We start from the raw sequence: 15,496 nt of genomic DNA, 5'->3' as shown, positions 1-15,496 counted from the left end.
AACATTGTGAGATGAAACCACACATCACAAAGCATTTTCAAAGATAGTTTCTTTCTAGTTTTTGTCTGTGGAAATTCGGTTTTATCCAATAGGCCTCAAAGGGCTACAAAATGTCCTTTCACAGATTTTACAAAGAGTGTTTCCAATATGCCAAATCAAAAGATAGGTTTACCTCTGTGAGATGAATCCACACTCCTGAACGCATTTTCATAAGTAGCTTCTTTCTAGTTTTTATCTGTGGATATTCAGTATTTCTCCAAAGGTCTCAATGGGCTCCCAAATATCCCTTTGCAGATTCTACAAAAAGAGGGCTTCCAACCTGCTGTATCAAAAGAAAGGTTTAACTCTGTGCGATTAATTTACACAACACAAAGCAGTTTCACAAACGTCTTTTTTCTGTTTTTTTCCTGGGGATATTCAGTTTGTCTCCGTAGGCCAAATGGGCTCTCAAATGTCCCATTGCAAATTGTACAAAAAGAGTGTTTCCAACCAGCCGAATCAAACAAAACACATCAATCTGTGAGATGATTCCTCCCATCACGAAGCAGTTTCATAATTCACTTCTTTCTAGTGTTTATGTGAGGATAGTAGGTTTTATTCCATAGGCCACAATGAAGTACAAAATGTCCTTTCACAGATTCTGCAAAAAGAGTGTTTTCAATCTGCTGTATCGAAAATATATTTTAACTCTATGAGATGAATCCACACATCACCAAGCAGTTTCACAGATAGCTTCTTTCTGTTTTTTTTTTTTTTTTTTTTTTTTTTTTGAGACGGAGTCTCGCTCTGCGGCCCAGGCTGGAGTGCAGTGGCCGGATCTCAGCTCACTGCAAGCTCCGCCTCCCGGGTTTACGCCATTCTCCTGCCTCAGCCTCCGGAGTAGCTGGGACTACAGGCGCCCGCCACCACGCCCGGCTAGTTTTTTTGTATTTTTTAGTAGAGACGGGGTTTCACCGTGTTAGCCAGGATGGTCTCGATCTCCTGACCTCGTGATCCGCCCGTCTCGGCCTCCCAAAGCGCTGGGATTACAGGCTTGAGCCACCGCGCCCGGCCTTTCTGTTTTTTAATTGGGGATATTCCTTTCATCCCATTGGCCTCAATGTGCTTCCAAATTTTCCTTGGCAGATTCTGAAGGAAGAGTGGTTTTAACATGCTGAAACAAAAGAAGGGTTTACCTTTGTGAAATCAATCCACAAATCAAAAATCAGTTTCACAAATAGCTTGTTTGTAGATTCTCTCTAGAAATATTCAGTTTTTCCCCATAGTCCTCAATGGTTTCCCAAATATCCCTTTACTGATTCTACAAAAGGAGCGTTTTTACCCTGCAGAATCAAAAGAAAGGTTTAACTCTGTGTGATGAATCCACACAACACAAAGCAGTCTCACATATAACTTCTTACTAATTTTTATCTGGGAATATTCTGTTTTTCCCCATGGGCCTGAAAATGCACTCAAATGTCCCTTCACAGTTTCTACAAAAAACGATTTTCAACCTGCTAAATCAAAAGAGAGGTTTAACTCTGTCAGATGAATCCACACATCACAAAGCAGTTTCACAGATAGCTTCTGTCTAGTTTATATGTAAGGATATTCTGTGTTTTCCCATTGGCCCTGAAGGACTCCCAAAAGTCCCTTTGGAGATTCTAGTAAAAGAATACTTCCAACCTGCTGTGACAATAAAATATTTTAACTCTATGAGACGAAACCACACAACATTGGGCAGTTTCACAAATAGTTTTTTCTAGTTTTTATTTGGGGATATTCCGTTTTTCCCCATATGCCTCAATGTGCTCTCAAATGTCACTTGGCAGATTCTGCAAAAGGAATGTTTTTAACCTGCTGAAATAAAAGAAAGGTTTAACTCTGTGAGATGAATCTGAACATCACCAAACAGCTTCACAGATAGCTTATTTCTAGTTTTTATCTGGGGATATTCAGTTTTTCCCCATTAGCTTCAATGGGATCCCAAATGTCCCTTTGCAGATTCTACAAAAAGAGTGTCTCCAATCTACTGAATCAAAGGAAGGGTTTAAGTTTGCAAGATGAATCCACAAATCACCTATAACATTTTTCCTTTTTTTTTTCCTGCGGATATTTGCATTTTTCCCATAGACCTCCAGGGACTCCCAAATTTCTCGTTGCAGACTCTACAAAAAGAGTGTTTCCAACTTGCTAAATCAAAGACATATTTAACCCTGTGAGACGAATACACATGTCACAAAGCAGTTTCACAGACAGCTTCTTTCTAGTTTTTATCTGGGGGTATTTGGTGTTTCCCCATAGGCCTCAATGGGCTCTGAAATGTCCCTTAGCAGGTTTTACAAAAAAAGGGTTTCCAATCAGCTAAATCCAACCAAAAGTTTAACCCTGTGAGATGAATCCACACATCACAAAGCAGTTTTACAGTTAACTTCTTTCTTGTGTTTACCTGGAAATATGTGGTTTTTCCCCATAGGCCTCAAAGGGCTCTGAAATGTCCCTTTGCAGATTCTAAAAAAAAGTGTTTTCAAACTGGTTAATCAAAAGAGAGGTTTAGCTCTGTCATATGCATCCGTGAATCCACATATGACAAAGCAGTTTCACAGACAGCTTCTTTCTAGTTTTTATGTGGAGCTATTCAGTGTTTTCCCATTGGTCCCAAAGGTCTGCCAATGTCCCGTTGCAGATTCTACAAAAAGAATGTTTGCAACCAGCTGAAGTAAATGAAAGGCATCACTTTCCTAGATATATTTTCACATTACAAAGCAACTTCACAGACAGCTTCTGTCTTGTTTTCATCTGGGGATATTCGGGTTTTCCCTGGAGGCTACAAAAAGAGTGTCTCCAATCTACTGAATCAAATGAACGGTTTAAGTTTGTGAGATGAATCCACAAATCGCCTATAATTTTTTTCCAGTTTTTTTCTGTGGATATTTGCATTTTTCCCATAGACTACAAGGGGCTCCCAAATTTCTCTTTGCCTTTGAAGTTAAACTCTATGAGATGAATCAACATATTAGAAAGCAGTTTCACAGATAGCTTCTTTCTAGTTTTCATCAGGGGATATTCTGTTTTTCCCCCATAGACCTCAATAGACTCTGAAATGTCCCTTCACAGATTCTACAAAGTGTGTTTCCAACCTGCTGAATTAAAAAAAGTTTTAACTCTGTGAGATGAATCCACACATCATAAAGTTGTTTCACAGATACTTTCTTTCTAGTTTTTATCTGGAGACATTTGGTTTTTCCCCATGGGCCCAAATGGGCTCCCGAATGTCCCATCACAGATTCTATGAAAAAAGTATTTCCAACCTCCTGAATCTAAAGAAATATTTAACGCTGAGGGATGAATCCACACTTCACAAAGAAGTTTCACAGATAGCTTCTTTCTAGTTTTTATCTGGGAATATTCGTTTTTTCCATATAGGACTGAATTTACTCCCAAATGTCTCTTCACAGATTCTACAAAAGGAGGGTATTCAACCTGCTGAAATAAAGAAATGCTTACCTCTGTGAGATGAATCCACATATCAGAACGCAGTTTCACAGAGAGCTTCCTTCTAGCTTTTGTCTGGGTATATTTGATTTTTTTCCACAGGCCAAGAGGACTCCCAAATATTCTTTCACAGATTCTACAAAAAGAGTGTTTCCAACTTGTGAATAAAAAAGAATGTTTTAACTCTAAGAGAGAAATCCACATATCACTAAGCAGTTTCAGACAGTTTCTTTCTAGTTTTTATGTTGGGATATTCAGTTTTTCCCCACAGGCCTCTATATGATCCTGAACATTCCTTCACTGATTCTACAAATAGAGTGTTTCCAAAAAGCTGAATCAATAGAAATGCTTAACTCTGTGAGATGAATCCAAACATCACAAAGCCATCTCAAAGATAGCTTCTTTCTGGGTTTTATCTGGGTATATTCTGTTTTCTCTTTTAAGCCTCAATGGCCTGCCAAATGTCGCTTCAGAGATTACACAAAAGTAGTGTTTCCAAATTGCTGAATCAAAGAAAGGTTTAAACCTCTGAGTTGAATCCACATAACACAAAGCAGTTTTACAGATGGCTTCTTTCTAATTTTTATCTAGGGATATTTGGGTTTTTCCTATAGGCCACAAGGGCCTCCAAAATATCACCTCACCAATTCTACAAAAAGAGTTTTTCCAACCGCTTAATCAAAATGAAGCTTTAACTCTGTGAGATGAATTCATCCATCATAAAGCAATTTCACAAGTTGCTTCTTTCCAGTTTTTATCTGGGGATATTGGGTTTTACCCCATTGGTCTCAATGGGGTCCCAAACGTCCTTTTGCAGATTCTACTAAAAAAGTTTTTCCAACCTGCTGAATCAAAGGAAGGTTTAACTCATGAGATAAATCAGCCCATCAGAAATCATTTTCACAGATGGCTTCTTTCTAATTTTTATCTGGGGATATTCAGTTTTTCTCCAATGGCCTCAATGAACTCCCAAATGTCCCTTTGCAGATTCCAAGAAAGAATGGTTCCAACATTCTGAATAAAAAGAAAAATTATCTTGGTGAGATTAATCCACACATCACAAAGCAGTTTTACAGATAGCTTCTTTCTAGTTTTTATCTGTGAGTATTTTCCCCCCATAGGCCCCAATGGGCTCTGAAATGTCTCTTCACAGATTCTTCAAAAAGAGTATTTCCAACTTGCCTCACCAAAAGATAAGATTCAACTTGTACAATTAATGCACACAACAAAAAGCAGCCTCAGAGAAACTATTTTTCTGGTTTTTATCTAGGAATATTCTGTTTTTCATCATAGACCTCAATAGGCTCTTAAATGTCCCTTCACAGATTCTACGAAAAAAGGATTTCCAAATTGGGGAATCATAAGGGATGTTTTAGTCTGTGAGATGAATCCACACATCACAAATCAGTTTACATCTGTGAGATGAATCCACACATCACAAAGCAGTTTCACAGATACCTTCTTTCTAGTTTTTATCCAGGGCTATTCAGTTTTTTCCCATAGGCACCAATGGGATTTCAAATGTACCTTACCATATTCTATACAAAAAGGGTTTCCAACCAGCTAGATCAAATGAAAGGCTTAACTATGTGAGCTGAATTCACACATTACAAAGCAGTTTACCAGAGAGCTTCATTCTACTTTTTATCTGGGGATATTGGGTTTTTCCCCATATGCCTCAATATGAACTCAAATGTCTCTTCACAGATTCTACAAAAAGAGTGTTTCCAACCTGTTGATTCAAAAGAAAGGTTTAACACTCTGAGATGAATTTACACATCACCAAGTAGTTTCACTGATAGCTTCTTTCTAGTTTTCATCTGGGGATTTTATTTTTTCCCCATAGGCATCAAAGGGATGCAAAATGTTCTTTCATGAATTTTACAAAAGGAGTGCTTCCAACTTGCTGAATCATAGGAAAGGCTTAACTCTGAGATGAATCCACACATCACCAAGCAGTTTCACACATAGCTTCTTTGTAGTTATTATTTGGGGAGATTCTGTTTTTCTCCACAGGCCACAATGGGCTCCCAAATGTCCCTTTGCCAACTCTCCAAAAAGATTGCTTCCAACCTGAAAAATCAATAGAAAGTTTTAACTCTGTGATATGAATTCACACATGAGAAAGCATTTTCACAGATAGCTTCTTTCTAATTTTTATCTAGTGATATTTGGTTTTTCCCAATAGGCATCTATGCGCTCTCAAATGTCCCTTCACAAATTCTACAAAAGAGTATTATCAACTGGATGAATCAAAAGAAAGATTAACTGTCAGATGAATCTACATATCATAAATGAGTTTCCCAAATAGTTTCTTTCTAATTTTTACCTAGGGAGATTCTGTTTTTCTCCAAAAAATACAATGGGCCCCTAATTGCCCTTCACAAATTCTACAATAAGAATGTTTCCAAGCTGCTGAATTTAAGAAAGCTTTACTCTGTGATATGTATTCACATATCACAAAACAGTCTCATGGATAGCTTCTTTCTAGTTTTTATCTGGGGCTATTTGCTTTTTCCTTATAAGCCTCAATAGGCTCTCAAATGTACCTTCACAGATTCTACAAAAAGAGTATTTCTAAATGGCTGAATTTAAAGAAAATTTTAACTCTCTGAGATGAATACACACAACACAAAGTAGTTTCACAGATAGCTTCTTTCTGGTTTTTGTCTGGAAGTATTTCGTTTTCCCACCTAAGATTCAATGAGATCCCAAATGTCCCTGCACAGATTCTGTGAAAAGTGCATTTCCAACCTGCTGAATCAAAACTGAGGTTTAATTCTTTGTGATGAATACACACATCACAAAGCAGTTTCACAGACAGATTATTTTGATCTGGGGATATTCAGTTTTTTCCCGTACACTCACATGGGATCCCAAATGTCCCTTTGCAGATTCCACAAAAAGGGTGTTTCCAATCAGCTGTATCAAATGATACGTTTAACTGTTAGATGAATCCACACATCACAACGAAGTTTCATAGATATGTTATTTAAAGTTTTCATCTTAGGATACTGTGCTTATCTTCATAGGCCTCCATGAGATTTCCAATATCCCTTTGCAGATTCTACAAAGAGATGGTCTCCAACTCGTTGAAACAAAAGAATCGTTTAGCTCAGTGATATGAATCCATACATTACCAAGCCACTTCATAGATAGCTTCTCTCTAGTTTTTAATCTGGGGATATTTGTTTTTCCCCTTTAGGGCTTAATGACCCAAATATCCCTTTCCACATTATGCAAAAAGGGTGTTTTCATCCTGCTGAATCAAAAGAGTGGTTTAACCCTGTGAGATGAATCCACGCATCACAAAGCAGTTTCACAGATAGCTTCTTTCTAGTCTTTATCTGGGGATATACTGTATTTCCCCACAGACCTCAATGCGCTCCAAAATGTACCTTTGCATATTCTACAAAAAGAGTGTTTACAATCTGCTGAGTCAAAAAACAAAAATTTCACTCTGTGAGATGAATCCACACATTAAAAAGCCGTTTTACAGGTAGCTGCTTTCTAGTATTTATCTGGAGTTATTTGGCTTTTCCCCATAGGCCTAAATTTGCTTCTGAATGTGTCTTTGCAGGTGTTATGACAACAGTATTTCCAACCTGCTGAATGAATAGAAATGTTTAACTCTGTGAAATGAATCCACGCATCACATAGCAGTTTCTGAGGGAACTTCTATCTAGTTTTTCAATGGGGATATTTGGTTTTTCCATACAGGCCTCAATTTACTCCCAAATGTCTATTCATAGATTCTACAAAAAGAGGGTTTTTAACATTCTGGAAAAAAAAAGGTTTACCTTTCTGACATGAATAGAGACATCACAAAACAGTTTTGCAGATGGCTTCTTTCCAGTTTCTATCTGCGGATATTCTATTTTTCCCCATAGGCCTCAGTGAACTCCAAAATGTCCCTTCACAGATACACCAAAAAGAGTGGTCCAACCTGCTGAATCAACAGAAAGGTTTAACTCTGTGCAATGAATCCATACATCACAAAGCACTTTCAAAGGTAGCTTCTTTCTAGTTTTATCTGTGGATATTCAGATTTTTCTCATAGGCCTTATTTGGTTCCTAAATGTCCCTTCATAAATTCTAGAAAGCAAAAGTGTTTCCAACATGGTGAATCAAAAGCATGTCAAACTGTGTGAGATGAATGCATATATCATAAAGTCATTTCACAGATAGCTTTTTTCTAGTTTTTTTCAGAAGTTATTAAGTTTTTCCCCATAGGTCTCAATGGGCTCCCAAATGTCCCTTCACTCATTCTACAAAAGAGTGTTTACAACCTGCCGAATCAAAAGAACTGATTAACTCTGTGAGATGAATCCACGCATCACAAAGCAGTTTCTCAGATAGCTTCTTTGTAGTTTTGATTTAGTGATATTCTGATTTTCCCATTCACCTGAGAGGGCTCCAAATTGTCCTTTCAGGATTTCTACAAAAAGATTGTTTTCTACATGTAGAGTAAAAGAAAGTTTTAAAGTCTGTGCAATGAATCCACACATAATAAAGCAGTTTCACAGGTAGCCTCTGTCATGTTTTTATCTGGGGATATTCAGTTTTTCCCCATAGGCCTCAATGGGTTCCAAAGGTTATTTCGTAGATTCTAGAAAAAAATGTGTTTCCAACCTGCTGAATCAAAAGCAACATTTAACTCTGTGAGATGAATCCACACATCACAAAGCAGTTTCACAGATCCCTTCTTTTAGATTATTTCTGGGAATATTTACCTTTTCCCCATAGGCCTCAAAGTCCTCCTATGTGTCCCTTTGCAGGCTCTCCACAAAGAGTGTTTCCAAAATGCTGCCTGTAAAGAAAGTTTAAACTCTGTGAGATGAACACACACATCACAAAGCAATTTCACATATAGCTTCTTTCTAGTTTTTGTCTGAGGATATTTGCTTTTTTTCTCCCATAGGCCTCAATGGGCTTCTAAATGTCCCTTTGCATATTCTCAAAAAAGTGTTTCCAACCTCCTGAATCGAAATAATCATTTAACGGAATCCACACATCACAAAGCTGTTTCTCATGTAGCTTCATTCTACGTTTTATATGGGGATATTTTGTTTTATCCCATAGGGCGGAGTGGTCTCCCAAATGTCCCTTTGTGGATTCTCCAACAAAAAGTGTTTCCAAACTGCTGAACCAAAAGAAAAATTTAAATCAATGAGATGAATCCACACATCACAAAGCAGTTTCACAGAGAGCTTTGGTATAGTTTTTAACTGCAGGCATTCTTTTTTTCCCCATTGGCATCAGTTGTCTCCCAGATATCCCTCTGCAGATTCTACAAAAAGAGTGTTTCCATCATGCGGAATCAAAAGAAAGATATAATTCTGTCAGGTGAATCCACACATCACAAAGCAGTTTAACAGACAGCATCTTTCTTGTTTTTATCTGAGAATACATTTTTCACAATAGGCCTTGGTGTGCTCCCAAATATCCCTTCACAGATTCTACAAAAACAATGCTTCCAAAGTGGTGAATGAAAATAGATGGTTAACTTGGAGAGATGAATGCCCACATCACAAAATGGTTTCTGAGATAGCTTACTTCTAGTTTTTCTGCTTGGATATACGAATTTCAAAAATGGCCTCAAATACCTCCACAATGTCTATTCACAGAATGGACAAAAACAGTGTTTTCAAACTGCTGCATCAAAAGAAACATTGAACTCTGTGGGGTGAATGCACACATCAAAAAGCAGTTTCTCAGAAGCTTCTTTCTAGTTTTTGTCTGAAGATATTTTATTTTCCACCAAAGGCCTCAATGCATTCCCAAATATCCCCTTGCAGATTCTACAAAAATCGTGCTTCCAAACTGCCAAATGAAAAGAAAAGTTTAACGAGATGAATGCAGAGATCACAAAGCAGGTCCTCAGATAGCTTTCTTCTAGCTTTCATTGTGAGATATTCTCTTTTTTGCCACTGGCATCAATGAGCTCTCAAATGTCCATTCACAGAATGGACAAAACAGTATTTCCAAACTGCTGAATCAAAAGAAAGATTTAACTTTGTGAGATGAATGCATACATCACAAAGCAGTTTCTCATGAAGTTTCTTTCCAGTTTTTCTCTGAAGATATTTTCTTTTTCACCATAGACTTCAATGTCATCCCAAATATCCCTTTGCAGATTCTACAAAAAGAATGTTTCCAAACTGCTGAATTAAAAGAAAAGTTTAATTCAGAGAGATGAATGCACACATCACAAAGTGGTTCCTCAGAAACCATCCTTTCAGTTTTTATCCTGGGATATTCACTTTGTCTCCATTGGCCTCAATGAGCTCTCAAATATCCATTTGCAGAATTGACAAAAGCACTGTTTCCAAACAACTGAACCAAAAGAAAGGTTTAGCCCTGTGAGATGAATGCCGACATCACAAAGTGGTTTCTCACAAAGCTTCTTTCTAGTTTTTATCTGAAGATAATTCCTTTTTCACCATAGACCACAATGCGCTCTCAAATATCCCTTCAAAGGTTCTACAAAAACACTATTTCCAACTTGTTGAATGAAAAGAAAGGTTTATCTCTATGAGGTGAATGCACACATGACAAATCAGTTTCTCACAAAGCTTCTTTCAAGTTTTTATCTGAAGGTATTTATTTTTTAACATAGGACTCAAGGAACTACCAAATACCCTTTGCAGATTCTACAAAAACAGCATTTTCAAACTGCTGAATGAAAAGAAAGGTTTAACTTTTTGAGATTAATGCAGACATCACTAAGGAGTTTCTCAGATAGCTTTCTTCTAAATTTATTCTGGGACATTTGATTATTCGCCATTGGCCTCAATGAGCTCCCAAATCTCCCTTTGAGGTTTCTACAAACACAGTGTTTCCAAATGGCTGAGAGAAAGGAGTTTTAGCTCTGTGTGATGAATGCATGTATCACAAAGAGGTTTTGCAGATAGCTTCCTTCTAGTTTTTATTGAAAGATATTCGTTTTTCCCCATTGGTCTTGATCTCCCAAATGTTCATTCCCAAAATGGACCAAAACAGTGTTTCCAAACTGCAGAATGAAAAGAAAGTTTTAACTCTGGTAGATGAAAGCAGACATCACAAAGCAGTTTCTCAGATAGCTTACTTCTAGTTTCTATCCTGGGAATCTCACTTTTGCACCATTTGCCTGAATGAACTCCCAAGTGTCTATTCGCATAAAGGAAAAAAATGGTGTTTTTAAGCTCCTGAATCAAAAGAAAGGTTTAACTCTGTGAGATGAATGCACACATTATGGAACGGTTTCTCAGATAGCTTCCTTCTCCTTTTATGATGGCATATTCAATTTTTTGGCCATTGGCCTCAATTAATTATCAAATGTATATTCACAGAATGGACAAAAAATGTGTTTCCAAACTACTAAATCAAATGAAAGGTTTAACTCTGTGAGACGAATGCACACATCACAAAGTAGTTTGTCAGAAAGATTCTTTCTGGTTTTAGTCTGAAGATATTTCGTTTTTCACCATGTGCCTCAATGCACACCCAAATATCCCTTCACAGATTCTACATAAACAGTGGTTCCAAACTGCTGAATAAAAAGAAAGATTTCACTCTGTGAAATGAATGCACACTTCACAAAGCGGTTTCTCAGATAGTTTCATTCTACTTTTTATCCTGAGATATTTACTTTTTCACCATTGGCCTCAACGAGCTTGCAAATGTCCATTCGCAGAATGGACAAAAGCAGTATTACCAAACTGCTGAATCAAAAGAACGTTTTACCTCTGTGAGATGAATACACACATCACCACACAGTTTCTCAGAAACCTTCTTTGTAGTTTTAATCTGAACTTATTTTCTTTTTCACCTCAGACCTCAATGCACTCCCAAATATCCTTCCATGGATCCCACAAAAACAGTGTTTCCAAAATGCTGAATGAAAAGAAAGGTTTAACTCTTCAAGGTGAATTCACACTTCACAAGGCAGTTTCTCAGATAGCTTCCTTCAACTTTTTATCCTGAGATATTCACTTTTTCACCATTGGCCTCAACGAGCTCCCAAATATCCATTCACATAATGGACATAGACAGTGTTTCCAAACTGCTGAATGAAAAGAATGGTTTAGCCCTGTGAGATGAATACACACATCATAAAGCAGTTTCTCAGAAACCTTCTTTGTAGTTTTAATCTGAACTTATTATCTTTTTCACCTTAGACCTCAATGCACTCCCAAATATTCTTCCATGGATTCCACAAAAACAGTGTTTCCAAAATGCTGAATGAAAAGAAAAGTTTCACACTGTGAGATGAATTCACATATCACAAAGAAATTCCACAGATAGCTTCCTTCTAGTTTTTATCCTGGGATATTTGCTTTTTCATCTTTGGCCTCAATGAACTCCCTAATGTCCTTTGGCAGAAAGGACAAAAACAGTGTTACCAAACTGCTGAATCAAAAGAAAGGTTTAAATCTGTGAGATGAATGCAAACATCACAAAGCAGTTTCTCAGAAAGCTTCTTTCTAGTTTTAATCTGAAGATATTTTCTTTTTCACCATAGGCCTCAATGTGCTCCCAAATATCTCTTTGTAGATTCTACACGGTGTTTCCAAAAAGCTGAATACAAAAAAAGTTTAACCCTGCTTGATGATTGCACACATCACAAAGCAGTTTCTCAGACAGCATACTTCTAGTTTTTATCATGAGATATTCAGTTTTTCACCATTTGCCTCAATGAGTTCTCTAACATTCATGCTCAGAATGGACAGAAACAGTGTTTCCAAATTGCTGAAAAAAAGAAAGGTTTAACTCTGTAAGATGAAGGCCCACATTCCAAAGCAGTTTCTCAGAAAGTTTTTTTCTAGCTTTTATTTGAAGATATTTTCTTTTTCACCCTAGGCCTCAGTGCACTACCAAATATCCCTTCACATTTTCTACAGAAACAGTGTATCCAAATTGGTGAATGAAAAAAAAGGTTTAACTCTGCGAGATGAATGCAGATATCACAAAGCAGTTTCTCAGATACCTTCCTTCTAGTTTTTATCCTGGTGTATTCGCTTTTTTGTCTTTGGCCTCAGTGAGCTCCCAAATGTGATGTCGCAGAATGGACAAAAACAGTGTTTCAAAACTGCTGATTCAAAAGAAAGGTTTAACTCTGAAAGATGAATGCACACATCACAAAGCAGTTTTTCAGAAAGCTTCTTTCTACTTTTTATCTGAAGATATTTCATTTTTCTTCATAGGCCTCAATTCGCTCTCAACTGTCCCTTCACAAATTTTATGAAAACAGTGTTTCCTAACTGGTAAATCGAAAGAAATGTTCAATTCTGTGAGATGAATGCACACATCACAAAGCAGTTTCTCAGAAAGTTTCTTTCTAATTATCATCTGATGATATTTTCTTTTTCACCATAGGCATCAAAGTACTCCCAAATATCCCTTTGCAGATTCTACAAAAACTGTCTTGTCAACCTGCTCAATGAAAAGAAAGGTTTAACTTTTTGACATGAATGCACACATCACAAAGCAGTTTTTCAGATAGCTTCCTTCTACCTTTTATCCTGGGATATTTGGTTTTTCACCATAGACCTCAATTATCTGCCAAATGTCCATTTGCACAATGGACAAAAACAGTGATAGCAAACTGCTTACTGAAAAGAAAGGTTTAACTCTGTGAGATGAATGCTCACATTCCAAAGCTGTTTCTCAGAAAGCTTCTTTCTAGTTTTTATCTAAAGATACTGTCTTTTTTACCATAGGCTTCAATGCGCTCTCAAATATACTTTTGCATATTCTAAAAAAAACAGTGTTTCCAAGCTGCTGAATGAAAGAAAAGGTTTAATTCTGATAGATGAATGCATACATAACAAAGCTGTTTCACAGAAAGCTTCTTTCTAGTTTTTATCATGCATTCACCATTGGCCTCAAAGGGCTCCAAAATATCCCTTTGTAGATTCTAAAAAAAATCGTGTTTCCAAACTGGTGAATCAAAAGAAAGGTTTACCTCTGTGAGATCAATATACAAGTCACAAAATAGTTTCTCAGATAGTTTCTTTTTAGTTTTTATCAGAACATATTTTCTTTTTCACCATAGGCCTCAATGCACTCCAAAGTATCCCTTCACAGATTCTACAAAAACAGTGTTTTCAAACTGCTGAATGAAAAGAAAGGCTTACCTCCATGAGACGAATGCACACAGCACAAAGCAGTTTCTCAGATAGGCAGTCTCTCAGATAGCTTCCTTCTAGACTTTATCCTGGCATATTCCAATTTTCATCATTGGTATCAAAGAGCTCCCAAAAGTCAATTTGCAAAATGGACCAAAACAGTGTTTCCAAAGTGCTGAATCAAAAGAATGGTTAAACACTGTGAGGCGAATGCTCCCATCACAAAGCAGTTTATTGGAAAGATTCTTTCTAGTTTTACCTGAAAATATTTCCTTTTTTACTATAGACCTCAATGCACTCCCAAATATCCCTTTGCAGATTCTACAAAAACAGTGTTTCCAAACTGTTAAAGAAAACAATGGTTGAACTCTATGAGATGAATACATACATCAAAAAGTTTATCAGATAGCTTTCTTCAAGTTTTTATCCTGCTGTAGTCACTTTTTCACCTTTGGCCTCAATGAGCTCCCAAATGTCCATTTGCAGAATGGACAAAAGCAGTGTTTGCAAACTGATGAATCAAAAGAAAGGTTTAACTCTGTGAGATGAATGCACACATCTCAAAGCAGTTTCTCAGAATGCTTCTTTCTGGTTTGTATCCTGGTATATTCCCTTTTTGCTTTGGTCTCAATGAGCTCACAAATGTCCTTTCACAGAATAGACAAAAATAGTGTTTCCAAACTGATGAATGAAAAGAAAGCTTTAACTCTCTTAGGTGAATGCACACATCACAAAGCAGTTTCTCAAAAGTCTTCTTTCTAGTTTTTATCTGAAGTTATTTTCTTTTTCAACATAGGCCTCAATGTGCTCCCAAATATTGATTCACAGATTCTACAAAAACAGTGTTTTCGAACTGCTGAAGGAATAGAAAGGTTTAAATTTTCGGGATGAATGCACACATCTCAAAGTGGATTCTCAGATAGATTCCTTCTAGTTTTTATCCTGGGATATCCAATTTTTCACAATTGGCCTCAATGAGCTCCTAGAAGTCCAAAAACAGTTTTTCCAAACTGTTGAATCAAAAGAAATGCTTATTGGGATGAATGGACACCACACAAAGCAGTTTCTAAGAAAGCTTCCTTCTAGTTTTTATCTGAAAATATTTTCTTTTTCACTATAGGCCTCAATGCACTACCAAATATCCATTTGCAGATTCTACAAAAACACTGTTTCCAATCTACTGAATGAAAAGAAAGGTTTAACCTGTGATATGAAAGTATACATCCCAAAGTGATTTCTCCAATAGCTTCCTTCTAGTTTTTATCCTGGTATATTAGCTTTTTCTCCTTTGGGCTAAATGAGCTCCTAAAAGTCCATTTGCTGAGTGGACAAAATCAGTATTTCCAAACTGCAGATTCAAAAGAAACGTTCAATTCTGTAAGGTGAGTGCATACTTGATTACAAAGCAGTTACTCAGAAAGTTTCTTTCTAGTTTTTATCTGAAGAGATTTCTTTTTTCACCATAGGCCTCAATGTGCTCCCAAGTAACCCTTCACAGATTCTACAAAAACAGTTTCCAAACTGTCGAATGAAAGGAAATGTTTAACTCTGCCACATGAATCCATACATCACAAAGCGGTTTCACAGAGAGCATTCTTGCAGTTTTTATTATGAGATATTTGATTTTTTGCCATTAGCCTCAATGATGTCCAAAATGTCCATTCACAGAATGGATAAAAACAGTGTTTTCAACAGCAGAATAAAGAGAAATATTTAACTCTGTGAGATGAATGCATATATCATAAAGAAGTTTCTCAGAAAGCTTCTTTGTAGTGTTGTTTCTGAAGATGTTTCCCTTTTCACTATAGGCCTCAATTATCCCTTCACAAATTTTATGAAAACAGTGTTTCCAAACTGCTGAATGAAAAGACAGTTTTAACATTCTGAGATGAAGGCCCACATCACAAAGTAGT

This window comes from Rhinopithecus roxellana, chromosome 7, assembly GCF_007565055.1.
Source record: "Rhinopithecus roxellana isolate Shanxi Qingling chromosome 7, ASM756505v1, whole genome shotgun sequence".
Lineage (NCBI taxonomy): Eukaryota > Metazoa > Chordata > Mammalia > Primates > Cercopithecidae > Rhinopithecus > Rhinopithecus roxellana.
This window is presented reverse-complemented; position numbering follows the sequence as displayed.